Source organism: Piliocolobus tephrosceles, chromosome 15 (assembly GCF_002776525.5).
Source record: "Piliocolobus tephrosceles isolate RC106 chromosome 15, ASM277652v3, whole genome shotgun sequence".
Lineage (NCBI taxonomy): Eukaryota > Metazoa > Chordata > Mammalia > Primates > Cercopithecidae > Piliocolobus > Piliocolobus tephrosceles.
The window spans coordinates 35,039,738-35,066,896 of record NC_045448.1 but is presented as its reverse complement, the minus strand read 5'-3'; the positions used below and the strand labels follow the sequence as shown (position 1 = coordinate 35,066,896).

The 27,159-nt window shown below is 33.4% G+C and overlaps 1 long non-coding RNA gene across 1 annotated transcript; it reads left to right on the top strand.

The window, feature by feature from the left end:
• Positions 1-16,218: 16,218 nt before the first annotated feature.
• On the top strand, positions 16,219-18,141 carry LOC113224914. The gene is made up of 3 exons (XR_003309544.1): positions 16,219-16,423; positions 17,383-17,443; positions 17,902-18,141. It is a non-coding gene; the product is annotated as an uncharacterized LOC113224914 (long non-coding RNA).
• The last annotated feature ends 9,018 nt before the right edge of the window (positions 18,142-27,159 follow it).

Below are 27,159 nucleotides of genomic sequence, written 5' to 3'. Positions count from 1 at the left end.
TTGCTACTTATATTATTATGTTTTACATCTGTGTTACTAAGGATGTTCTACTAGAATGTTCTTTTCCTGTAATGTCTTTGATATTAGAGTATTATTGGCTTTATAGAATGAGTTGTGAGTTGTCTATTATTAATGTATTTTTAAAAGAGTATATGATCTAACATTTAAGTCTTTAATCCATCTTGTATTAATTTTTGTATAAGGTGTAAGGAAGGGATCCAGTTTTAGCTTTCTACATATGTCTAGCCAGTTTTAGACCTAAAACCATAAAAACCCTAGAAGAAAACCTAGGCAATACCATTCAGGACATAAGCATGGTTAAGGACTTCATGACTAAAACACCAAAAGCAATGGCAACAAAAGCCAAAATAGAAAAATGTGATCTAATTAAACTAAAGAGCTTTTGCATGACAAAAGAAACTACTACCATCAGAGTGAACAGGCAACCTAAAGAATGGGAGAAAATTTTTGCAATCTACCATCTGACAAAAGGCTAATATCCAGAATCTACAAAGAGCTCAAACAAATGTACAAGAAAAAAACAAACAACCCCATCAAAAAGTGGGCAATGGATATGAACAGACACTTCTCAAAAGAAGACATTGATGCAACCAACAGACCCATGAAAAAATGCTCATCATCACTGGTCATCAGAGAAATGCAAATCAAAACCACAATGAGTTACCATCTCACACCAGTTAGAATGGCAATCATTAAGAATTCAGGAAACAACAGATGCTGGAGAGGGTGTGGAGAAATAGGAATGCTTTTACACTGTTGGTAGGGGTGTAAATTAGTTCAACCATTGTGGAAGATAGTGTGGCGATTCCTCAAGGATCTAGAACCAGAAATATCATTTGACCCAGTAATCCTATTTTTGGGTATATACCCAAAGGATTATAAATCATGATACTATAAAGACACATACACATGTATGTTTATTGCGGCACTATTCACAATAGCAAAGACTTGTAACCAACCCAAATGTCTATCAATGATAGACTGGATTAAGTAAGTGTGGCACAATGGAATACTATGCAATCATAAAAAAGGATGAGTTCATGTCCTTTGCAGGGACATGGATGAAGCTGGAAACCATCATTCTCAGCAAACTATCACAAGGACAGAAAACCAAACACCGCATGTTCTCACTCATAGGTGAGAATTGAACAATGAGATCACCTGGATACAGGGTGGGAAACATCACACACTGGGGCCTGTCAGAGATTGGGGGGCCTAAGGGAGGGATAGCATTAGGAGAAACACCTAAAGTAAATGACAAGTTGATGGGTGCAGCAAACCAACATGGCACATGTATACATATGTATCAAACCTATATGTTGTGCACATGTACCCTAGAACTTAGAGTAATAAAAAAGGAGTGTATGAATATTTGCTCTTTAAATGCTATATGTGTGTGTGTAAAAGCCTCTTTGAATTACAACTGGCTTTTCAGATTTATTTTATAAACGTGCCCTACATGACAGAGTAGAGCATGTTAAAATTATAAATCATCACAACATGGCTGAGGATAAAATAAAATCGAGCATGTTAAAACCTATGATATTATTTTCTAACCATGACTGTAGCCACAATTACCAGGGATTACAGCAGATTTGAACATTGTTATCCAAATCAAGGGTCCCATGATCTTGTTAGTCAAAGAAAAAAAATTATGATAGGGTTTAGGAGGTAGGAGTAAAACAACTCAAAGATAAGATCTAAAGGAGTGATGAAAGGTTGTATCAAATGGTATCTGGAAACCGGATAAACTTAGAATATGAAATAAAAAAGCAAATTATGATGATTTAATATGTTCATATTATGTTTTAGAATGACTACATAAGTTTACTACAGACTGTGCAACAGTATTCTAGTATGGTAAACCTGTAGCATTTAAACATCAGCTACAAGATAATAGGAATGAAAAAAAGAAAGAGCAGTTAAAAAAGCAAACCCTGAGCAATTACAAACAAGGCCTGACCATATTGTGAGCAGCAGTCATCAAAGGGTGTGTGTTTGTGTGTGTGCGTGTGTGTGTGTGTGTGTGCTTATGTATACATAAAATGAGAAGCCATCTGGCCTGAACTTATCTTTTTGATAAGATTTTTAAGTATGGATTTTTGTTTGTTATGGATATATTCAGATTTTATATATCTTTTTGAGCCAGTTTTAGTACTTTCTTTTTAGAAATTTCATTCTTTTTTCCAATGTGCTCACATAAAATTGTTTATCATATTCCTCCTTAATGGCTAATAAGCATATGGAAAGGTCTAAATGTCATTAATCATTTAGGAAAACACAAATTTAATCCACAATGAGATATCTCTGTACACCTACTAGAATAGCTGTATTTAAAAGATGAGAAAATAACAAATGTTGGCTAGAATATGGAGTAATCAGAGAACCTTCATATTCCTCATACATAAGAGTATAAAATGAGACAGCCACTTTGGAAAACAGTTTTACAGTTTCTTATAAAGTTATGGACAAACTTATGCATCATAGAAATTACTCTCTTAGTAATCTACAGAAAATAAACTATATATACACACAAAGTTTCAAAGTGAATGTTAAAATCAGCCTTATTCATCATAGTCAAAACTGGTAATAAGTCAAACACCCATCAACTGGTGGAATAGATAAATAAAAATAAAATTATACATTCCACATACTATTCAATAATACAAAATAAAAACCTACTGATATATACTTTAATATGAATTCATCTCAAAAACATTTTGCTAAGTGAAAGAAGCCAGTTGCAAAAGCCTATAAAACGTGCAATTTTCTTTATATGAAATGACTGAAAAAGGTACATTTATTATGACAGATAGCAAATCAGTGGTTGCCTCTGGCTGGAGAGAGGTTGCGGGGAGGGGGGGGAATTTACCGCAACCAATTTCAAGGGAATTTTAAAGAATAATGAAAATGTCTTAAAGCTTGATTGCTTGACAAGTGGACAACTATATGAATATTCTAAAAGCCATTTATTTAAAAACTTCAGTTTTGTGAATTTTATTGTATTTAAATTTAGCTCAATAAAATTTTGAAAGACACTGAACTGTTAGCTTAAATTCTTATGCTAGAATCATCTTATCTCATTATGTTCAGAAATAAATCAGAAAGAAAAAAGTTTGTCTCCTAACCTCTACCATGAAGCCCTTACTTACGGGCCTCTGACAGATGCTTTGATAGCATACAACCTTTGTTGGAAACCATTTACATGTTCCTTCCCCTAAATCTTGTGGTTGGTCCTGGTAATATGAATCTTAACTCTGCCATGCATTTCTTGGAGGCTGGGCTGTCTTTTTCCCTTCACTCAAAGACATTGATTTTGGGGCCCTTGAAAGGGCAGGATCCTGTTCATCAGAGGTATTTTTATTTAAATTATCTTTCAGGATAGCACTTATTGGCTACTATTTTCTCTAGCCTACAAATTTATAAAGATGCATAGCATTGAAGAAGACAATATATTTGATTTTTAGAATGAATGATGTATTCTGGAAAATTAAACTTTTTAAGGTGATATTGATTAGCATTCACATTAACCTATTGAAAGAACAGTGCAAAAGGGAAATGAAATATCAATGCAAAGCAACTCAGTGTCCAATATGAAAAGATTTCAGCCACACTTTACATCCAGCTATTTAATAAACACCTTTTTACTGTGTAGAAGGGCATAAAAAAATGAGATTAGGTTTGTTGTCTTTTTAAATCTGCAAATTAATTAAAAAGTGAAGAATCTTATTTAGCTAGGTCATATTTCTCACCATCTTAATGGCCCTATTTGATTATATATACTTGTTAAAATAGGCTTAAGCGCCTTTCGTCAGTTTCAAGTTGCCACCTGGGAACATGGTGCTATGGTGGTTTCAATTAGATAATTTAACCAGAAGAAACCTTGAGGAGGATTAGTGTCTCACCAACCAGGTGGAGAAATATTGACATGGATGAGGCCAAGAGAAAGCAGAGTGACAAAGCACCACCATTAATAAATGTGGTCTACAGTATACTAAGGCTTTGTTTATGTGCAGAGTGGCTTGTAATAGGCCATTCATTTTTTCCGTTCTTATTCTCTTTTTAGCTGGCATTTATAGGCTACAAGTCAACCATACTGAAAAACTGTTGCAAAGTGTGTAATAAACATATAATACATCTGTAAAAGGTGATAACGCTTAAATTAGCACAGTCCACATTTTTTTTAATATTCTTGCTTTATCCACCTTTCAGTTACTGTGTGATTCAACCTTTCATAACTCCTTTGGTTCTTATGTCTGAATTATTTTATTCCTGGATTCTAAGCACGATCATAAAATTTTTGATCACCTATATTATCCTACTCTACCTTGGCTGACACAATCATAGGACCCTTGAATTGGATAGCAATGTGGAAATCTACTGAAATCCCTGAAGATTATGGTTGTCGTTAAGGCTAAGGACAAATGTCATTATGTTTTAACATACTGAATTTTATTTGATCCTCGGCAATGTCATGAGGTAGCCAGGACTTGTAATCTTAGCATATTTTACTCTATATTACAAGGAAAGATTATTAAGTAAATCAGAAAAGCCAAGCATAATTCAAAATGAAGTCATTTAAGGGGGCATGGGATTAGGCCAAGATATTTCAATACAATATATTCATTCTTATAGACTAAAATGAGTTTTAAGAATGTACAGAAGGTTATTATGATGCCATGTCTCCACCTTATTATGTCAAATGGGAATAATAATTGCGAAGCAATCAGTATATGTCTTGCACATCTCTTAAATACGTAGGAAAAATCTTTCCTTTTGGCAACCAAAAGATACTTTAAAAATTTAACTGTGCCATATTTTTGGCTAATATCTCTAGTTTCTTATTAAACATGATTAGGAAATTGTTTGGGGGTAAATTTCTAGGGAAATACATTCTAAGTAATATAATTATTCAGGGAATATAATTTATAAAATAATGTGTAAAATCCAAAGAGCAGATAAGAAGGTAAAATATAAGCAGATGCTGCAGATTTGAGGCAATATCAGAAGAGTTTTCAAGTAAAGAATTATTCTAGCAACAAATTCAACATGAAAAGACCGCCTCATGACATAACATCTCAACTGCCAGACTAGCAAAAAAGTACACAAGAAATCTGACACATGGTCCCATGAAAAGTTAACCAAAAAAGGCCCTTCTTATTTACACTGCAGGTTGTACACACTGGCTATATAACAGGAGATTGCTCTGTTAGTATTCCATTGAATTCTCACAATAAATTATTTCAAATAAAAGTAACAGAAAACTAACAGAATTCCAGATAAGCCAGAGATTTCAACCACCGAGAAGTATAAGGATTCAAGTCTCTGAGGTAAAGATACCTTAACCACGGGGACAACTAATTATGATCAGAACAAGAACAGCAACAGATTCAGAAGATGAGCTCCTAACATAAGGTGTCTCAGAATCTCCAAATCTATGGTTTAAAATTATGTCAGAGGCAGGGAGTAGGACAGTGAGTTTAGTCATTAATAGAGGAGAGAAGCCTGGTAGGCAGCAACATCTCCACATCATCCATACTCTGATGAGATAAATGTAGTGGCATTTTCTAAGCACAGATTACAGTAAAGACCAGTTATTTTGTGGCTATGCCATTCTTGACTTCTGATGTAACACAATATAACTCTATAGGTTCACCATATTAAAAACTTGATGCTTTCTATTTCAAGGAATTAACCTCAGTGCATTCATTTCTTGTTTTCTTCTTCTCAGAGAAATTCACTGGCTAATGAAATCAACTTATAGAAATAAAACAGTGTATAGTGGCTTTCAGGTATCAGCAACCACAACAAAGCAGCCTATATCAGATTAAATATTGTGTTACATCAAGTTTTTGAACCTGTAGGTCAGATTAATCCATACCAACACAGACACTTGGCAGGAACTGCAGATCTCTGAGATATTATTTGAGAAAAACCCTTTTAACTAACGTATTCTATTTGAGGTTCAGTAAGCCTCACCTAGTGTATAAATGTGTGGCAAAATCAAAGGAAACAGCTTTACAAGAAAACACATTGAATTAGAATTTCAGAGTTGAGATTTATTGATTTTATATATTTGCTGTTTTTGTTACTTGTTTGGTTTCTTTATGTTTGTTTGCTTTGAATGATGCTTCAGACATGAAAAAAGATTCTACTTCTTGCAGATATTTCATGCTTGGCATCAGAAGAGAAATGAGACAGACTGATTGTGGTCTGTCACAAATGCATTCAAGTAGTTTATCCTTGGAATTTTCAGACCCTAGAGGAACATCATAAACTTGCTTAGTTCTTAATATGGGGTAATGGGAATCAACATCAGATTCTTTAGTCATGGTTAATTTTAAGATAAGTATTTTAAATATTTCTGTGTTGCCTATGTGGAAAACAATGCATATGCATGATATTAAAAATATTATCTTTGTTTTAAAAGTCGGTATTCATATTTATAAGGTATATATACATCAAGCAAGGAATATAATTGTGAAAAATATAAAGTCAAACATAGAATATGTAGTTCTTTCAAGTTGATAAAATAAAACTGAAAAACTAATAATTAAACACATTAGCAAAGGAGAGAAATGACAATAGCAAAGGAGTAATGATACGTATATAACAAAATGGAATTTGGGTAAATATAAATATAAAAACAAATATTGCTAATAAAAACTATAGAACAATTTCTACCAAAATATTATGAGAATATTTCTCACCAATGACATTTGGAATTATTTATTTTCTGCCAGCAGGTAATGAGAGATGTAATATCACATTATATATGTAATTAAGGGTGTAAAGTATTTCTCAGAAATTTCCATCAATAGATAACAAAAGCGCTCAAAGTTATGTCCATTTCATTTTGCACAGTAATTCAGTATGAAGATATCTGTCAAAAAGTTAATGCAGATTTGACAAAAATACAAAGACATTAGTTACAGTATTAAAATTAAAAATTCAAGAAATGAAATCATTTTGACTTCAAATTATAAGCCTTGCTGCAAAGTTGAGGTTTTTCTAGAATGTTTAAAAATGCATGGAAATATAGAGTTAAATGACTAATTCAAGGCATACTGAACTACTTTATATGATCCCAATTATCTAGAAGACAATGTGTGTGTGTGTGTGTGTGTGTGTGTGTGTGTGTGTTTAGTTAAATATACCTACTTTTCTATATGAGATTATGTGGTTATTTTGAAATTTTTACATGTAACAAACATATCCAGACAGAAAGTAAAGAATAATTAAATTTCAGCAAAATTTCAAAAACTAGCAAAGAATCCTCCTTAGGTATAAGCATTCTAATAATCACAATTTGGTTTATTTTATTGCTTTATAAAATGTATTATATAAGTGATATAAATATTATTTTCCCAATGCACTGCTGCATTTGTCATGGTATTCAATTTCTTAAATCTAGTTCTTATTTTATTAATCAGTATTAACCATTCACAAACCAAAATCCAAATATACTTTTGGGAGTTCTAATAGCCTCCAAATCTAAGCTAGCTGATTACACCATGGGTTTGCTTTGTGTCATGTCCTTACTATACGGCAATTTGTCCCTACAAAGCACACAGAAACATGTATGTCTCTACACACACATCCATAAAATATTCAAAATATTGAGTTGAAATTAGGAAACTATTTTTTCTATTTGAGATATTAATTTATTTTCTAGACACACAATGTATCTTTCTAAGACTGTCAATTTCAGTGTTTTACATTCTAAGGAAATAAGATTTTATTGTCTATTTTTGAATGATTTTTTAGATTGGAATAAATTAACATATAATTTTATGCAGTTTATAATTACCTAAAAATGCATTGCTCATCAAATATTAGTAAATCTAATCCTATTCCTATGCTCTAGGAAAAATTGCTATCAAAATTGTTTAGGAATGAATTATTTTGCAATGTAGAGAAGTATTTTAGAACAGATAAATATCATTCCCCAATTTATCTTTTATGTAAATCAAAAATTCATCTTAATTTTGCCTAGTTTTAATTAAACTCTATATCAAACTGTTCTCTGTGCTTAGAATAGTACGTCCTTTCATTTTCCAGATGGCTTATATAAGAATGAGTTAGTTTAGGCTTAATATGCTCTAATATGTAGGTCCTTAATAAATGGTGGCAAACAGTGGTCAAGAAGGTTGGCGCTTCTGCCATTGTCCTATTCAAAGTGAGTCCATCATTTGCTTTCTGCCTTTATATTAAATAGTACCAATTCATGTAATCTTTTAACAAAACTTGATCTTAATGATGTCTAAAAATGTGAAATGACTTTTTTTTTGGTTCTTGCCTCAACTTCCATTTGTAATATTATCTCTGTCCAACTTAGTAATATGATGTTCACTCATCTCTCTTCTAAATAATAGTAAAACTTACATATTTAGATAGCTGGCTGTCATTTTCTTAAAAATTTCAGAATTCTTTCAAATCCATTTGATGCCATAATTCACTATTTATTACAGTGGAAAAGTTGTTTTCTTTATCAGAACCTCAAATCAGATCCAATTTACCTTTTCAACATCACTCTCCTTTCACCTGTTTATCCTATACAGGTAGAGTTATGCCAAACTAGGCCCCCTCAAGTCTTCACTTCTCACATCATATGCTTATTATTTGGGATCCTCAGCTTTTTTGCCTATAGTTAGGGGATAAAATGGCATTTACTTATGGAACTTTTTATCCATGAACACTCATTTATTGTTTCATTCAGTAAATCTACTTTGCATGCCTACTTTGTGACAGGAACACTCCTAGGTGATGAAGAACAGACCATGAAAAGCCCCTGCTGTCATTAGCTTGCATACTGATCTGTATGTGTGTATGTATGTATTACAGGTGGAAGGAAATGTTCTGAGAAACAAATGGAAAAATACAAGCAAAGTTTAGCATTGCTCCTGGCATAAAGGATGTACTCCATAAGTGGATGGACTGTTGTTGTTGCTATCATTATTATCTTCCTCTCTACCTAATTAAAACCTAATCATGCTCTTTATTATTGTCTGTCAAATACTGAGATATTTTATCTTAAAGATTTTTTTTTTTTTTTTTTGAGACGGAGTTTTGCTCTTGTTGCCCAGGCTGGAGTGCAATGGCGCGATCTCGGCTCACCACAGCCTTTGCCTCCCGGGTTCAAGAGATTCTCCCAAGTAGCTAGGATTACAGGCATGCGCCACCAAGCCCGGCTAATTTTGTATTTTTAGTAGAGATGGGGTTTCTCCATGTCGGTGATCCTATACTTTTTATAACCTGGCAGGCATTCAATAAAGTATCTCTAAAATTGAACTCTAAGTTCCCTTTGTGTTCTAAAATATTGTGAGTCCCTGAATGATATTGGGCTAGTGACTTGTGACCTATATTCTGAAAGCAATTTGAGACACCAGAAGTGTTCAAGTAATCAGAGGTTCCTCATTGAATTATGTCAAGCATTTGTTTATTGACAGTTAGGTGGATATTGTTTACTGGTATTCACAGCTTAGATTGTGCCTCATTGTAAAGCCCAAAAGGAATTCAGCAGCTTCCATGAATCAGGATAGCTGTCCTCTGGGAATATAAAGATGTAACAAGTATAAATACCACTAGAAGAGATCGCACCCTACCATTAAGGTAACAAATCTCTAGTTATTATAAAAATTTGGCATGGCATAGCTGATGAATTTGACAGACAGTTATTCTTTAAGCCAGCTTTGAAAGTAAAACGAGATACCATCAATTTTTTTTTCTTTAATGTTTTTAACCTACTGTGGAGCTCTATATTATTCAACAGTCCTTTAAAGAGCTTTCTGTCTTTGCCAAGTCTGCTTTCCTGTAGATTTGATGTTTACTGAACAATCAGCCTGCCTTTATGTCCCTCTGATCATGCTTTCTGTTTGTTCAGGATGTTTTTCCTCTAAAGCTGATAAATAAGAAAATTTGATCTGCCCTAGGACTTACACTTTCCTTAGAGATTAATTTCAGAGCTTTATTTTATTTTGACCCCTGAATAATCCTTAATTCCAATTATCTTCCACATAATGTTTCAAGGAAAGGGTCTGAACCGCTATCTTCCAATAAAATTTCAGACCTAGAATGATTTTGAAAATTTCATTTTCCACATAATTGCCCAATTTTTATATTCAATTATATTCTGGATTCTTAATTTTCCTTTTTTTAAATTTTATTTTATTGTATTAAGTTTCGGGATACATGTGCAGGACATGCAGGTTTGTTACACAGGTAAATGTGTACATGGTGGTTTGATTCACCTATCAACCCATCACCTAGGTATTAAGCCCCACATGCATTAGCTGTTTATCCTGATGCTCTCACTTCCCCAACCCTCCCCACCCGCTATAAGCCCCAGTGTGTGTTGTTCCCCTCCTTGTGTCCATGTGTTGTCATTGTTCAGCTCCCAGTAGATTTTCTTCTAGGGCTTTTATATTTTAGGTTTTACATTTAAGCTTTAATCCATCTTGAGTTAATTTTTATATAAGGTATAAGGAAAGAGTCCAGATTCAATTTTCTGCATATGGCTAGCCAGTTTTCCCAGCACCATTTATTTAACAGGGAATCCTTTCCCCATTGCTTGTTTTTGTCTTGTTGGTCAAAGATCAGATGGTTGCAGATGTGCAGTCATATTTCTGAGATCTTTATTCTCTTCCATTTGTCTGTGTGTTCTGTTTTTGTACCAGTACCATGTTGTTTTGGTTACTGTAGCCTTTTAGTATAGTTTGAAGTCAGATAGCATGATGTTTCCAGGTTTGTTCTTTTTCCTTAAGATTGTTGTAGCTATACAGGCTCTTTTTTGGTTCCATATAAATTTTATTTTATTTTTTTTCTAATTCTTTGAAGAATGTCAATGGTAGTTTAGTGGGAATAACATTGAATCTATACATTGCTTTGGGCAGTATGACCATTTTCACCATATTGATTCTTTCTATCCATGAGCATGGAATATTTTTCCATTTGTTTATGTTCTCTCTTATTTCCTTGAGCAGTGGTCTGTAGTTATCTTTGAAGAGGTCATTCACTTCCATTGTTAGCTGTATTTCTAGGTATTTTATTCTCTATGTAGCAATTGTGAATGGGAGTTTATTCATGATTTGGCTCTCTGCTTGTCTATTGTTGGTGTATAGGAATGCTTGTGGGTTTTTTGTTTGTTAGTTTGCATAGTGATTTTGAATCCTGAGACTTCTCCGAAGTCACTTATCAGCTTAAGAAGCTGTTGGGCTGAGATGATGGAGTTTTCTGGATATAGGATTATGTCATCTGCAAACAGAGATAGTTTGACTTCCTCTCTTCTTATTTGAACACTATTTCTTTCCCTTGCCTGATTGCCCTGGCCAAAACTTCCAATACTATGTTGAGTAGGAGTGGTGAGAGAGGACATCCTTGTCTTGTGCCAGGTTTCAAGGGAAATGCTTCCAGTTTTTGCCCATTCAGTATGATATTGGCTATGGGTTTATCATAAATGGCTCTTATTATTTTGAGGTATGTTCCATCAATACCTAGTTTATCGAGAGTTTTTAACATGAAGGGATATTAAATTTTATCAAAGGTCTTTTCTGTGTCTATTAGGATAATCATTTGTTTTTTGTCTTTAGTTCTGTTTATATGATGAATTACATTTATCAATTTGCATATATCAAACCAGTCTTTCATTCCAGGGATGAAGCCTACTTATCATGGTGGATGAGCTATTTGATGTATTTTATTGTGTACCTCTGGTAGAATTCAGCTGTAAATCCATCTGGTCCTGGACTTTTTTTGGTTGGTAGGCTGTTTATTAAGGCCTCAGTTTCTTATCATGAATGTGTGAATTTGATCCTGTCATCATGATGCTAGCTGGCTATTCAGAGCCAATAGGAGCAACCATGGCCCAGGTAACACAGTGTCAAGAATGTTCCTGAGAAAGTGCACGCATGGCAGTCACAGCATGGTTTGGTTTCATATATTTTAGGAAGGCAAGAATTACAGGTAAAAATACTGGTTTGCTCCCAAAAGGTGGGGTATCTTGAAAGGGGAGAAAGGCTGAGAAAGAAAGAAAATTTAGTTTAAATAATCACTTACTCATATTCTTGTTGCAAGATAAATTATTCTGAAATTTTCTCTTAATTAACTGCACTCATTTGTAAACATATTTTGGCATATTAAACTAGCAAATTCTCAAACATGTTTATTTACTAAATTGAATAGCAACAATTTTTCCCCTTTAGAAACATATTTTATTATGTGAGTTATTATTTTTTCTCATGCTCTCAGCTTCAGGTTTTTTGAATTTCTTAAATTTTGAAACACTATCTTGTTTCAAATCCCTGTTTTATTTCTTCCTGAAACACATGCCTACATTCTTCAATAAGCTCAGTCACATTGATAATTGAGCTCTCTAACATTATTTACACTAGGAAGTTCTCAAGCTGGCTGTTTGGACTGGTTAGCTCCCACGTTATATGTAACTATCCTCACTCTTGCAATTATTTCAAAGTTTTGTTTTCCCGCCAAACTGAAAGCCTCATAAGGGACAGGATCAAGCCGTTTTTGTTGTTGTTGTCTTTTTTTCAAAACTGTCTTTGTTTTTTTGATTGTATGATTAGGATCATTTTATGCTTTGACTTCCATTGGTTGGACTCTATTATTAACAATCAATGATTACCTAAGAATTTAAATTAAATAATAGATTCCCAAAATCCTCACTTCACCGTGCTTATACTCAATCTGGAAAGCAGATAATAAGCCATGGGCATTTTTTTTCCTGTGCTGCAATTTTTTCCTCTTTATTTTCTCCCGTTTCTTTTCTATGACCTTTGTCAATTTTGAAAGAACACCTACTGCTTCTCAAAGACAATAGGAAGTGTAGGAAGTCAACTTAGTGAGGGGAACATGGCCAACCTAATTATAGATGAGTTACAAGAAAATTTCAACACTTAATATTTGTGTGACATTGGGCAAGTTTCTTAACCTTTCAAAACTTCTAGAATATTAAATGGGAAGGTTAATCTCTGTTTTATAAGAGGAAGTAGAAATTAACACACTCAATAATCGGTTTTAGAAACAAGAAGGAAAGACAGGAAAGAAATGTCCATTATCAAATGGAATGCAAAGTTTCAAAATAATAATTCATCCATTAATAATTAGTTATTTGTACTGTTAGACATTATTTTTTCAGAGCAAATTAAAATACTGTATTTGAAATTGTGAAATTGAAAAGGAGAAAAGAAAGACATTTGTTAATGCTTAAGAAATAAATTTACCACCTGGTTTTTTATTTTTTTATTCTTTGCCTTGAAAGATAAGTCCATCTATTAAAGAGAAAGGTTACTTTCTTTTATAATTTTTAAATTGTAAAAATCCCTAGTGATAATACTTTACTTATTTCACCTTTACCTTGTTATTGCCAGCTGACCTGTTTTGATCTATTTATTTTAATGGATAATGTATATCATGAAACAACTTTACTTTAATCATGGGTATTTAACCTTCATGATTGCTTATTAAATTTACTCAGAATTTATAACCCTATCAACATTAAACTGGCTATCTGATAACTAGTTAACATTAATAAATCATTTCATTTGGTTACTTCTATATCATACTATTTAGTTAATACAAATTTAATACATGATTGTTTTCTTCCGTGAAGAAACAATCACTGCTTTCACTTCAGTTCAGCCCAGCAGCTCAAGTATTGATCTTATCTCACTTCACAGTGAATATTTTTCAGAGATAAGAATATAATCTTTTGCTCATTTTTGCTTCTCTTTGGGAAAGACATTTTATATTTCATTTCTGCATCATATATAAACATATGATTTTAGCAAAACTCTTCATGTCTGAGCTAAATTAAGCTATATTTTTGGTCGTGCTAATTCCTTAGAAATCTTATAATAAGGAAAAGCATTGACGAAGCAAGTCATGTTTACATGTTTACATACATGAACACACATATTTATTTACATGCTCAATGCTATTACTAATGTTCTAGAAAGTTTTTCAGTGTTCCTTGAAAATCATTTGAGTTGATCAAAAGTTTAAGCAGGCCTTTCAAAGAAAGGCAAAAAGCAACTCTTTTCATGATAAATACTTTTCTCCCTCAATAGTGACAGAGAATTTTCTCTTGGTTGTATAATCAGTGTTGACATCAGAAATAATGCTATATGTGTATAGCTTATATAGATACATTATCTGGGTAGAAAAGTATCTGGTGAGTAGCCCTAATCTCAACATTGTAACACTTATTTAGCAATTTCATTTATTTAGAGTTTCATCTATTACTTAGTAATAGATTTTTAAAAAAGGACAATCATCAACTGATCAACAATGGCTAATGTTTGACAAACGGCACATATAATATTTGTTGCTCTTGATTATAAATAAAATCATGCATTGTACTTAGAAATAGATTTCTTAGAACAAATAAGTTAACTTTAAGTTTGTAATTTCTTTAAAAAATTAAAAATAGTATGGAAATAATTTTCATCCTTTTTTCTACTTCAGTCAAATATATGTAGATAAACCATCATAATTCCATTATTTTATTCAAAACAGGAATATTAATTTTATTTTATAATTCTCTAAATTCTCATATCAGGAAAATGCTTGGGTTTTTGACCTTCACTTTTTTTGGTCACCAAATATTATATATAATTACTATATGTCACACACTGTGCTAAACACTGAACTTAATACGTATATTTACTTATCAATTTCATACACATACTTTCCTATGGGAAAAAAAGCAGAGGAAATAGCATCACCAACAAAAATATGTGAAATCCTTCAATAAAAACTGGAAAATCTCCAATTTTTAAAAGACTAATTTTGCTTTCTATATTTTGTTTGCTTAAAATGTGGAACCAGCCCAAATACCCATCAATCAAAATATGTATAAAGAAAGTGTAGTATATAGATGATGGAATACATCTCAGCCATAAAAAGGAATAAATTAATGGCATTTTCAGCAACCTGAATGGGTTTGGAGACTATTATTCTAAATGAAGTAACACAGGAATGAAAAAAATTAACATCATATGTTCTCATTCAAAAGTGGGATCAAAATTGCAAGGATGCAAGACGCAAAGGCATAAAGAATAATACAGTGGACCTTGGGGACTTGGTGGGGAAAGAATGAGAAGGTGATGAGGAATAAAAGACTACAAATTGGGTTCTGTGTATACTGCTTGGGTGATGGGGGCAGCAAATCAACACTAAAGAACTTACTCATTTGACAAAATATGACCTGTTCCCCCAAAACCTATGGAAATTATAAAAAATGAAAAAATATAAAATATATATATTTTGTTTGCTGTCTTTGCTTTATTATCATTGGCTATTTATTTGCATAACAAGACTATTGATGAGTTCAAGAAAAGAGGCTAGAATGGTAAATCTAGAATCTCTAAATTTAATACAGAACAGAAAAATAGAATTTCTCTCACTATTGAAGAGATATTATACAAAATTCTGTAAGGACCTGTATAAGTCACTAAGCAAATCATCTGTCCACATTGCTATTTTTATTTTACCTACTTATACACACAATAGGATGGATGCTTCTACTTACTGCGTAAAGTTGAGGATTATGTGTTTGCAGGAATGAATTAATGCTTATATTTTCTCAGTTCATTTCAAATTAATGTGGTGTGGAATGGTCAGAAGAGATTTCACTCTCTCTCTGATGGTTGTCCTCCTGTTCAATGAGTTCTGTTAAATGATCCCTGTAAGAGACATCCTTCATTCCTGGCTCACAAAAATTGAATTTTGAATAGCATTGTTTTTAGTGTACAGAATTCAACAGATGGTACCAAATAGCCAATATTTTAAACAACTTCCTGAGGGTAGATCTCCAGCTGAGCATCCCTATCACCCTCATTATCATCTACTTTCACTGTGTTCACTCGTTGTAAAATTATCATATGAGCAGCATTCACGTTTCCCTAGAAGAAGATGTAACTGTGCATATTAGCAAATCTGGAGCTTAAGTATGAGTTTAATATTGGCCTCTCTTTTTCTTGTGTTGTCTTTAAACAATGTCATTTTTAAAGATGAGTGTTTTCCATTTTACATTCAAAGGGTGACTACTTACTGTTTTGCAACTCAACTCAGCAAAGAAAAAATTGTAGGTAGCAATTTTTTTAAGCTATCAACTGAATCTTTGACAGGCACCCTCATCTTTGTTGTCAGGTTGAAACATTCTGTTCTTGAACAGAGGAAAAACATTCTTCACACAGTGCTTACGAGTTTCTGAAGTCTTTATTGGTACTCTGCACACCTTCACACCTCCATGAGAAGAAAACAGTAGATTTATATTAGAAACTGTATTGAAAAATGTCTACTTCATACACACTCAAAGGACTTTCTGGTTGTTTTATTACTATGCCAGAATACCTTCATGTAACTGAAATAACTTGGACTAAGCAAGGTAGACACTTTTGTAAATTTGTGGGAGGCTACCTTGAAAAAGATGATGGGAAAATAAGTAGACTATATTCTGCTGTTGTTATTCATGTTAGAACTTTCACGTAGTAAGTTACTACTAAGTAGGAGTAAATATCCAAGCAGCAATAAAAGATGAGCACCTTCCATATATCTATAACCAGTAATTCTATACCTACAATTCAAGTAGAAGGTCAATAGGACCAAATACATAGACATTCACTTTCTATATAAAATGTGTTGAAAAAAATCTAGTAAACAACATTTTGAGCCATATTAAATAAAATGTTTTAAATAATAGTAAAACTAGAGATAACTTTAAATAGGAAACGCTGATTTGAAAACTTACAGAAGATGTTAGTATTTATTAAAATTAATATGAATAGTCACATTTAGTTAAATATATTCAAAGGTACCGCCCATTGCCGTACCTAAGTTCTGAGTCGTCGTCTTAGTTTTAGACTCTGGGAAGAAGATAGCAATAGCAGACTTTGCTTAGGTATGTGCCCATATTTCTTACTGAACTACTTGCTGGTATGAGAAGGAATGCCCTAAAATAAGTACAGATAGTCTTATAAACACACGACCAAACATCACATACACATAGCTAGTCTCCAACACATACATAAGGCATCATTCTCTAAATAAGTAAATCAAATCAATTTTATTTGTTTATTACTATAGACCTGGGTCTACAACAACAGAGGAGATATACTGGGAAGGACTTCAGGGGCTGCTGACTATAGACCTGAGTTGTCAAGTTTTGATGGTCTGAATCTATTGTGTTTGCTAAATAAAAAGAGAACTTTATGTTGCAATTTAATACCATTCAAATCATACTACATTATCTTTGCTTCAAATGTTCTTTTTGCTTAAAGAAAATAAATGATAAATGTATCTGGTTACGGATGTCTGCTGAACTCTTTCTATTTTATCTTTTGGAAGAGAGAAAAACCTAACAGGCCGGGCCTGGGTCCAGCAGTGAAGCATGGAAAGATTGTTCTTGGTGAGCACCTCCATCTGTTGCTAGATCAACCTCCTAATCTTTCCCAGGCCTTTTCTCGTGCCAATGTATTGGATCAAGATAATATTTCAATAACAGGAAGCAGAAATGATTTCAGGAGAGAGAAAGTAGGGCATATTGATCATTTAAATATTTAGGAAGTAAAGCTCAAGCAACAGAAATTATAAAGTTACTAAAAACCCCATTCCAAGTAATAATAATAGCAAATGATTCCATATAGCTTATTACTTGCCAGGCAGTATTCCAACTGCTTTACATATATTAAATCATGTAATACTTAGGACTACTCTGTGATAGGGCTCTTATTTTAATCTCCATGGTATAACTGAGAGAAAAAGCAGAGTAGTTAAATAACGAATGCATAGAATGCATGGGAGAATTGAACCCAGGCAAGCTGGACCAGAGCTCTAGTCTTATATTGTGTTTTCTCCCACATTTAGCGGCCTGGTCAGTATCAATGTAAGCATCACAATGAAGGAAAACATGACCACATAAATAATTAACAACAGGGAGGCTGATTTCCTTTTGAGAAGAAAAATTTTTTAAAACCTGAAGAATTGAGAGCATAAATAGAAACAAACCCATGTAATCATATAAGTACAGTGCCTGCCACAAAGTTAACACTATCTGTTGAATCAATAGTGAAAGAAAAAATAATTGTTGAGACAGTATCTTAGAATCCAGTCACAGTTTTCTCTCTCATCTCCAAGTATGATACTCTTACCCTCTAAGAACCAACTTTACAAAGCAAATCTTCAGAGAACTGCACACTTGTATGTCTAGAGACTAGGGTATAGGGCAGCACAGAAATCAGTTCCCAGTAGTTCTTTCCACTTATATCCAATGTGAGAAAGCCTTTTAAATGGTCCAGTTTCAAGGCACGATAAATCTAAGCACCAGTAACAAACTGCACGTCTCGTGCTCCTAGAAGGTCATGATAAGTGAACAGAATGTAGAGGAGGGGTCAACCCATGAAAGGGAAGAGAGTTTGATTATTGGGAAATTGAAACTTAAGTGGGGAAGGGAATGGGGTATAACCTTATAAGGGGGATAATTAAATTTAAGTGACTTCTGGGAAGATTGTAACCCCATAGTATTTGACCAATGAGGAAGTGGGGAAGGGACTTGCATGCTAGGAGGTAAATTACCTGCTGTGATTACCCAGGGCATGCCTGCCTACCAGACACCGGATCTTGCAAGACCACTATTAAGTCTCACTTTTGCTGTTCTTGGTGCTTCTAAGTCCATTCTATGGGCTTGGATGGGTGAGCGTGTTTCTCACATCCATTAATATTCCTACTATATATAGTAGAACCTGCTATCTATACATATTTCCCTGGGATCTCTAGATGTCCAGTACTATCCTGTTATATTAGCTTTTCAAAACCATTCAGTGAAGTGTCTACCACACCACTACCATGTGCCCTGTCCTACTCTGGTGATGACAATAGAGTTTTGAATAAAATAGATAGAATTCTACCCTTGCACCTTTTCTTCTACTGGGGAGATACAGACGATTAAAGAAGGAGGGACGGAAGGAAGGAAGAGAGGAAGGAAGGAAGGAAGGAAGGAAGGAAGGAAGGAAGGAAGGAAGGAAGGAAGGAAGGAAGGAAGGAAGGAAAAGGAGTGGTGGGGGGAGCGGAGGGGAGAAAGAGATTAAAATTTTGATGCCGGCAGGGTACTATGAATGAGATATTTCAGTTAATAGAGAGTATAAAGTGCTGGGAGCCTGCTTTAGGCAGGCTAGAGACTTTCCCAAAGAGATAATATTGAATTTCAGTCCTGATTTCCAGAGATAGTCAACTAATGATCTTCAAGAAGAGACTTTCAACAAGAAGCAGCACTTGCCAAGGCCTTTTATACTGAGTAATGTTTTTAGATTCCCTAGCATATTTAGAAGATTTGCTCTGATGGGGAATTTCTGACTAATAAGTCCAGTCTTCTGAAGAAGTAATCTAGAAAACTGGCTTTCTCAGCCTCCTCTACATCTAGATACAAGCAGGAGGCCAAGACTTCACCAACCCCAGGCAAATGCACTCGAAGCTTTGGCTCAGAGGTACTCACAATGTGTACATGTATCAAAATATCACACAGTACCCCATTAATGTATATTACAATTTGTCAATTAAAAATAAAATTTACAAAAAGAAGTGCTCAAGATAGTGATGATCCTGGGGTCATCATTTTGCATCCAGGTTTATGCCTAAATTGTCCAGCTTGGAGGACAGCATTAGTTGCCACGTGGAGTTTCTGCTATACAAGTAACATCAGCGCTAGCCTCAGTGGCTGCTGGAGTTTGGTCCAATTTCTGGTAGCAGCACAAATGGCAACATCAGTTATGATTTTCTCCTTATATCAGTTCTCTGGCACACATTTCAGTATTATTTTTCAAGACTTAGATTCAATCCTATTTCTCCAGTTTTTCTGACAATCTGTGAGCCCAACGTCATTTTCTGTTTAATTACCAAGAGTTAGATTCCACTGCTTATTATTAAAAACCGTCAATGATAGAGGTTGGATGGGTTTCAGGAACAAAATCAATGTCATTGTGGCTCCTGGTTTCTCTCTAGCCAGATTATCCATCCTAGTTCTGTCTTTTCCTATAAATATTTATAATCTGACTTACATTTTCATTTTTTCTCCTCATTCCCCCAAGACTAGTATCTTCTAAGTGTAATCCAGATAGATGTTAAGAAAACAAAATTTAAGGAGACCTCCTACCAAATATCATTCAAGGTTTTTTTTTTTTTTTAATTTCCCAGATATGAAAAAAAAAAAAAAAACAAAAAAAACCTGCATTACCTCTGTACTGGCCTCTGTTGGCCTCATTCTTCCTTAACCCATTTCCTATTTAGAAAAAAAAAATGCAGCTCAATGCGGGTGCTTATTCAATTTTACATAAACACACTCTTTGAGGTTGAAGCAAATCTGACCGACTTTCAATGTGAAAATAAAATATAAACACTGTTATTGGGGTTATTTCTAAACAGAACTTGTCTCTAATCCTAATGTAAGAGAAATGTATATGATTAGAATTAGAGATAAGAGTATTCTTGGGGCAAATGGGAAATGGGTTAAGTTATGCCTTTTATCCATGTTTCCATCTTTGGTAGAAAGAATAGAGGTTCATCAATGTTAATTTCTCTTCTATATACCCTAAGTGACCCAGCTCTTTCTTTTTCTGAAGTGCGCTGTTCACCCCTATGAGCCCCTCAACTGACAGATCCAAGATCTAAAGAGTGGCCTCAAAGCAGCTTCATTCCTCTAAACATTACCTAAACTCAGAAATGTTTGATTTAGTATGTTTTTTTAGAAAAATTAATAAAAATGCATTGTATTCATTTGTTTGAACTACTTGCCATTGATATTTATTCACCACAGAGGAAAATAACAACTATTTTTAGAAATATCTGTACAGAATTAAATTCATTGAATTTTTCATTGGAATGTAATTCTAAATGCAGTTCCATGTTGCTTATCTAGCAAAACCATAGGCTCAAATGTTTAAAAATACTTTAATGGACAGCAACTTTTGGAACTGTGTCAGGGACAGAATTTAGACAGAGATTGACTTTTATAGAATGCTTAAACCAGTTATTTTCAAACTTTTTGGCAGTGACCCACAGTAGAATGCATTTGATTTTATAACTCAGTATAGGCAGAACTTTAAACACGTATACAAATATATAATACAGACACACAGGACACTTAAAAAGGGTTTCATAAATACATTCTTATGGAATTAATGTGATATTTTCTATTATTTTCATTTAGAAAAATAATTGTCATTGCCTATTACATTTATTCAGAACCCGTTAGTGTGGTCATGACCTGCAATCTGAACAAAGCTACTTTAAACTCTGGTTCTGGCATGGTATGTGTTAGGTCTATTTTCAGATTGGCTAAGAAACCAAATCTTCCCATAATTTCTCTAGGAAACAAAAAGTTTTCCAAGTTCTAAAATCAATTTGCAAACAATTTCCTGAACTCAGTTCATTCATAAATAATGATCCGGCTATGCTTTCTTCAAAGCGTCAATTTTTTTAACCAGCACATATTCTTAGTTTTACATCACTCACACTTGGAGAATAACTCAAAACAGAAGCTTTAAACTACTCTGTTCAGTGTCACACTAAGGTTAAATAATTGTATATGTCTCTGTTCACAAAATGGTTTTTCTGGAGTATAAAAATCAAAGAAAGTAAAATCTAACATCTGTGGATACACTGCAGGAAATAAAGGAACACGGTAGGAAGACATTTTTAGAAGTGATGATTTATTTTCAAATAGCAATTTGAATCACTCTTAATGACATTTTTGCAATAATTTGCACGTATTCTTAGCAGCAAAGGAGTGACAAAGAGAGTTAACAAAACATCTATTCTTATCTAGACAATATTCTTCAGTAAGTCTGGTGAAATGCTCATTAAAAGTCTCACATGTTTAGAGACCACAGTGCATTAATAGGAATTCAATTAAATACTTACAGCTTTTGTCATTTAAAGTAAGTTAACCAGATGGCATGAAATTCTCCAAAAGAGATTTTAAACAAACAATGTAGATTTAATTAATATGCACCAGTTAACTCATTAAATATATAACAACTAGCTCATTAAACTTAAGGTAAATACTTATTTGAGATGAATTATCTAATTTTCACATTTACCTTCCTTTTGCTTGACTGGTCATGTTATAAATGGTAACGTTTAAAAGCTAAGACATTTTAAAGTACAAATATTTTGTGTTTCTCATAATTCTTTCACCAATGCTAAAAGGGAAACTGACATTATTTTCACAGAAAATGCAGAATTGAATTACTACATAGTAACAATAGCAACAACCAAACGATTTTAATTTTTATTTAAACTTAGACATATCAATTCACATGCGCTACTTTAGAAGCAAATAATGAACGTTTCTCATCCATTGTTAGTACCTTTACATAGATTACACAGTAATATTCTCAGTAAATTTTAAATATCTAACTTTTCCACTTTATGCCTCTGTGTCACTTATATTAAAATGGAGTTTTGTACCTTTGAACAAAGAATTACTATTCTTTATCTAGTGAGATCATCATTCCTGTCCTTTGATTAAAATGACCAGGAAAGGGAGACAGTGTAGGGGAATCCAGGCCTAGCCAGACATATTGCCCAGGGAAGTATGACAGGTTAACAGGAGACACACTTTGTAGCCAGTGTGTTAGATATCCATGAATATAGGCTGCTTGTTTTCACAAGTCTTAAGATTTTAAGTACTTTATATTTTATAGATTCAAACTAATGAAATATTTGGACCCAGTTGCTTTGAAGTGTCTTACAGTTGGGGCTCATTAGAGTTACAAAAATCCACTCCATATCTATGGATCTAATCCTTTTCTTAGGACATACCCTAGTAAAGGATTCCTACTATGAGTTTTCCATTTATATTAATTCATCGTACAAGTAAATTCCTATTTTCAGCTTCACAGTGTATATTAAATGATTAATTTCATTTATAACATTTTCTTCTACCCTTGTTAACACATACACACACATGCACACACATTTTATAATATAAACTTCTTTAAAATAAAAAAGTGAAAACAACACCATTATAGACAATCCCAGTTCTAAGAGACTTAAAACTAGTTTTTATTCTGAATATAATATCAATCATTAAATAATGCAATCACAAATATATAAATAAAGCATAGTATCAAAGCTCTCTACAATTAGATTAAGAGTTACATTAGGTTTAAGATGCATGGGGTGTCAATAGTAGCATTTTCTAACATTTTGGATAAAAATAATAAAAAAAGATTATACATTTTGACAGTGCTATTGTAAAGGTTATGTAATCATGTGTTAATTGTATGCAACCATCTGCCCATCTTTTCAAGCTTTTTGCAGGCAGCAATTCTCCAACCACTAGCTTCCTATGTTGCCACACCAAAACCCTCCCATTTTTTGATCTATACAAGACTTTCGATTCTTAGATCCTATCACATTTTCATTGGTATTACCCACCTCTGGTGTCTTCTCTCATCTTCTTAACCATATTAAAGTTCATGGTCATTATTATACTCACCCTTTATATACATTTTATATTTGTTTATATCACCCTCATTTTTGTATCATCCTGGCAAATAAATAAATAAATAAATACTTAAATCCAGCACTTCTACTTATTACTTGTTCAATACAGGCAGTTGAATGTGGCCAGAGTGTGTGAGGATTCAGTCATTGTTTGAGTTCTCTTTATCTATATTCTCTCACTTGGTCATCCATCTATGCTTATAAATTAGTACCATTAATATGTCAACAACTTTCAAACTTGTATCTTCATCACAGATCTTTTTGCCTAACTCCACTAAATTCATATAACAATTTCCCAGTTAAGATCTCCACTTTGATGCCTAGTAGATATCAGAAACTTAACATGTCTAAACACTAAGTCATGATTTTTCCCTTATAAACCTACTCTAGCCATAGCTTTTCTTATCTAGACAGACAAAAATTCTATTCTTCCATTGCAGAGGTCACAAACTTTGGAGTCATCTTTGTCTGCACACACCAGAACAATCCATCCAGAAATCATTGTGTCTCATTTTTAAAATATATTCAGAATCTGACACCCATTCACTCCCTTCCCTGAAACCAAGGTACAAAATACTATGCTCTCTCATTTTGTGTTCAAACAGTGGCCTTTAACTGAACTCACTGTTCCTACCTTTTAATCCCTGGAGTTAGCTCTCAATTTCTCCTCTTTAAACCTTTCAATGTTCCCCATTTCGCTCTAAGTGAAACCCAAATTCCTTAAAATGGCCTACAAGTCATATTACTCTTCTAACCTCATTTCCCATTACTCTCTGTTTGCTCATTCTGCTCATTCAGCAGTCTTAGTGGTATCACATTTCTTGAACATTCAAGCATTATTTCTGATATACTCTTTTCCCTAATATATGCATGGCTAAAGAACTCACCTAGTTTAGGTCTTTGCCCAAATATCATTCCATATTTGCTCAAATGTTACCACATACATTTTGGATGTCTAACATGCACTGTTTTTCCTTACTTTCAGCTCCATATAACATATCATAAAATTTGTTTATTTGTTGTATTTATTTTTTAGATGAAGTCTTGCTCTATCGCCCAGGCTGGAGAACAGTGGTGCAATCTCAGCTTACTGCAACCTCCACCTCCCTGGTTCAAGCTAGTATCTTGCCTCAGCCTCCCAAGTAGCTTGGATTACAGGCAAATACCACCACACCTGGCTAATTTTTGTACTTTTTAGTAGAAATGGGATTTTACCATGTTGGCCTTGAACTCCTGACCTCAAATAAACCATCCGCCTCAGCCTCCCAAATTGCTGGGATTACAGGCATGAGCTACCGCACCCTGCCTGTTGCATATCGTATTCATTTTCTATGTCCCTTTACCAGAATATCAATTGCATGAATTAGGTTTTTTTTTATTCACTTAGGATAGATTCTTAGCCCTTAAACTATGTATGACATATTGTAGACATTCAGTAAATGTTTGCTTAATGAATAAAGGACTACATGCATATTTTTAAAAAATCAAATACTACAGAAACTGTTCGTAAAAATTCTTAAAGGGAAAACAACATTATCCACTTCTTGCCCCACCCATTTTATTCCTGGTTTCATTTGCAAATACAATTATGTGTTCTTCTAGTAGTTAAAATCATGTCACAAAAAAATACCAATAGTATATTTACATATCCATTATAAATGCTATGCATTAGCTACTTATTATAGAAGAAAAGAATTTAATTTTACTTATACTCTCCACAGTTTCAGTTTTTTCCTGTATTCTATTTGTTGAATGTTGAAGCATAAACTTTAGAGTTTAAATACAATTTTACATTATATATTTAAATCTCAACTTTTGTCCAAATTTCTATAGTATATCAAATTACTACTATATAAGGTTTCATTTTCATCACTTCTCCGCTTCCACCACCCAAAGTTCATGAGCTATATTTTTCATTTGACATTGTCAAGGTTATAATATGTACATACTCATTTGCAATCATAAGTATGCCACCTGTGCTTTGCCTATAAGGTAATTGCAGACGTTGAAACCGAAGTCTAAAACTTAATAATCCAATGTTTGTTTACAGCAGCATGGCAGTCTAGATACTAGCAAAGATATTCCCCTGGAAGTAAATAGAATCCTTCATTACATGTCTTTTTCTACATCGCGCTGAGTCAAAATAAAGTGAATGATTCTTCATTGCCCAAAATGATGTAAGGTAGGAAATTAAAGTGGAAAGTTAAAATTGGAAGGCTGGAAGTTATGTAAATAACGAGCTGGCTTTCACCCCTGGATAAGTCTTGCCCGTCACTGGAGTCTTTAGACTTCTCTTTTGATGGCTGCCTGAGGCACAGGGATAAAATTAAGCCTGTAGCCAATATAAAATGAAATGTCTAAACAAGAAATCCCCATATAAAACTAGGTTAAAACAAAAGGTCAAACTCTCAATATCAAGGTATACAAGAACTAATTTTCCTCTGCACAGGAGTCATCAAACAGACTTGCTTGATTAATGTCATGTGACAATTCTTAAACAGAATCTCACTTGCATATAGATTTGTGCTTAGAAGTTTGCACTAATTGTATGACCGTGAAAACCTCAAATCTAACATTAGTATAAAGTATTCACGAGTGATCATTGCTGCAGTGTTGAAAGAAGCCAACTCAAATCCTTTCTGGAAGAACCTACTTTCATCTCTAGTGTCTAGCTAGGATAAGAGGAAAAAGCAGGGAATTGAGATCAGGTAAGATTATTCAGAGCACCTCTACCATACTTACTTACCTGAGTGGTAGGTACATGAGTCCTCACAGAGAGAAACCTTTATACTAGGCATAGAAGTTTTACAATATCGTGAATGAATAATTAATTATTTTTAATCAAAACTAATGCATGGCATTTATACTGTTAAGAATGAAATATTAATAAGAGCTAATATTTCTGGAATGTGCCATGTGATCTTCATGTTGTGATAACACTTTTTATGAAGTATTTATTTTAAAATATCTGACAACAATCTTTTATAATAAGCATACTATTTTACAGATTATAGAGAAATAAAACACTTGCCTAAGGCCACACAAGTAGTTTATGGTAGAGTCAGGATTTTTATCTTTATTATGACTTAGTAAGAATGAGATATGTAATGGAATTATGTTTTCTCCTGCCTGGGTCCAGTGTCAAAATACCTGCTCTATTCAAGAATAATGTTAATGGTGGTGATGTCAAATGAATTATCTTTCCTGAAGCTCTCTTACTTGTTCTAAAACTTTTAGTGGGCTTCAGGTTTTGATTTGTACTTTTCACATTTGATTTCAATTTTCAAGCATTTTACGTGATAAAAATGATTGCCACTAACGAATTTTTAAAAAATACAGAGATTGAAAATGTCTTCAAGGTAAGGTGGGTGCAAAATTTTGGAGTGTGGGCAGGAAAATGGAATGGAAGTGGTGCCTTCTCTTGAGCCCATGTTGCTGTGGGTGTTTTGCTGTTTTTCTTTAGTTTTGTTTCACTTTAGCATCAGTAAGAATATCAATTCTTTATCCACTATTACTGTCTTACTCTCATCTTCTGATTCCAGAATCAGCTAACCTAAATATAGAATTGCTACAAGAAACAGGTGTGTTAGCAAGTTATCTTGGTAATAAAATTGCTTTGGA